The 2,427-nt window shown below is 34.6% G+C and overlaps 1 non-coding gene across 1 annotated transcript; it reads right to left on the bottom strand.

The window, feature by feature from the left end:
• Positions 1–1,583: 1,583 nt before the first annotated feature.
• LOC115221137 lies at positions 1,584–1,690 on the bottom strand. The gene has a single exon (XR_003882614.1). It is a non-coding gene; the product is annotated as a U6 spliceosomal RNA (small nuclear RNA).
• Between the last annotated feature and the right edge of the window lie 737 nt (positions 1,691–2,427).

Here is a 2,427-nt window from a genome sequence, read left to right as displayed (position 1 = left end):
ACAATCAAATGTAGTAAAGTATAAATTATCAATAAAATGTAATTTAAGATGAAAAAAATACATTTAGTTAAAATCTATTCCATCGTTTCTTTTCTATTAAGGCTCATAATTAATTATTTTGCTTTTCACTGATAAAAATGCATAAAAAATATATTTCATTTCATTCTCTGTATTTGCATACACAGGCAAAACAAACACACAGTTACACAATCACATACAAGGGATGATCGCATATGTGTATGCGTGTGTGTGTATGTGTGTGCATATGTGTATACACACATACACGCACACAGACATATATATATATATATATATATATATATATATACATGTATATAGAGAGAGATATGCATACACACAAGCATACATATATTTATGAATATATGTATGCATATATATATATAGACATTGTATATATATATATACTCACACATACACACATATATGTATATGTGTGTATATATATATATATAATATATATATATACATACACATACATATGCGTGTCTATGTGTGTATATGAACATATATATATGTGTGTGTGTATGTATATAGGTATATGTTTGTTTTTATGTTCAGTTATAATAAAAACAATTTAATATTAACAGGTCGAAACTTCGAAGTCCCTATCAATAAAATTTTTGTTTGAGAGTAAAAAATATATTTACATACATACATACATACGCTCCTATTATGCAAGTGTATACATGTGAAATGAATACACATGTACTCTCTCTCTGTCTAACTGTCTGTTTGTCTGTCTGTCTGTCTCTTTCTCATTCTCTCTCTCTCTTTCTCTCTCTGTATGTATGTATGTGGTATAGGAAAACAAGAAAACAGTAAATCTTGTCAAGTGAACGCTTCCTCATGAGGATAACATAGATGCTGCTTGGACCCAAAAGACCATCCGTTATGTACACGTTCTCGAGGAACATGAAGATGCAGGCTAGAAAGCAGAGCATTATCCAATCGAAGTTCGATATAGAAGATTGATTGGAAAAAGTGTGGAGCGATGGTTGTTGTCGCTAGTTATAACTCGTCGTAAAGCAAATGACATCATGACCGATATCCAGACTACGCTGGAGGAACACAACACACTGGATTTGGTTAAAAAGAGACAGTGAGAAGAATATTGAGCGGAATTTAATAACCAGTTGATCTGGCAAGCTGCGCCTCATCTCAGTGAGAGAGACCGGTATACAATAGTAACAAGAGAGAAGGCCTATGATATCATAAGCTTGCTACCATCCGGTATGCAGAGTTTTCTGCTGGGAGCCCTTGCATTTTTAAGTTCTTTGCAATGAAGTAAAAGACAAGGAAAAAATATATACATGTCTGTGTGTATATATTTCTTTACTACCCACAAGGGACTACACACAGAGGAGACAAACAAGGACAGACAAACGGATTAAGTTGATTACATCGACTCCAGTGCGTAACTGGTACTTAATTTATCGACCCCGAAAGGATGAAAGGCAAAGACGACCTCGGCGGAATTTGAACTCGGAACGTAACAACAGACGAAATACGACTACGCATTTCGCACGACGTGCTAACGTTTCTGCCAGCTCGCCGCCAATATTAAAAATATGAAACGCTTCACGAATTTGCGTGTCATCCTTGCGCAGGGGCCATGCTAAACTTCTCTGTATTCGTACCAATTTTAGTATAATGTATTGCCGATGCAATACTATGTATGTGTATATATATATTTTAGTATATGTGTGTGAGTGCCTAATCGATAGAGACACCTCATCGCACTTCGTCGAAATTATGCAAAATTCTAATTTTCTCTGGTGGTTTTGAAATAATTAGATTTGACTGATTATATATTGTCATTGCTTAGCTTTTAATATAGCCATAGTCATTAATATAGCAATTAAAATTGAAGACATAACAATACCAATCATAAATTCTATTGACTCTTTTACTTATTCCAATATTCGATTAACGTCTGTTCAGGTTTCGTTTAAAACGTTCCGTAGAAGACGAAGGAAAAAAGTCGGACATATACGCATCTATGTCTGAACCCCCCCCACACACACACACACATACACTCACGCACATACATACACACTTGTACACACAGACACACACGCACAAAGATACACACACACGCACACGAACAGACAAATTCACACGCACACACATCCACATACACCCACACACGCGCGCACACACGTTTGCATGCGTGTATCTATATATATATATATGTGTGTGTGTGTGTGTGTGTGTGCTTCTACATAGTCTTGAATTTTGATGAACTTATAAATATGAATTTACTTTACAACCTATTTTGAACACTTTTCTGTAAACTGTTCAAACACAAAGACCCTCTTAACATTTTCTAATCATTGTCACAAATTCTATTTCTTAACGTTTTCTTATCATTGTCAAATATTGTATCACTGTATTTTAATGTGAAGG

Source organism: Octopus sinensis, linkage group LG17 (genome assembly GCF_006345805.1).
Source record: "Octopus sinensis linkage group LG17, ASM634580v1, whole genome shotgun sequence".
In the NCBI taxonomy this organism is placed as follows: domain Eukaryota; kingdom Metazoa; phylum Mollusca; class Cephalopoda; order Octopoda; family Octopodidae; genus Octopus; species Octopus sinensis.
The sequence above is the reverse complement of the archived record's forward strand: the minus strand, read 5'-3'. Positions and strand labels throughout refer to the sequence as shown.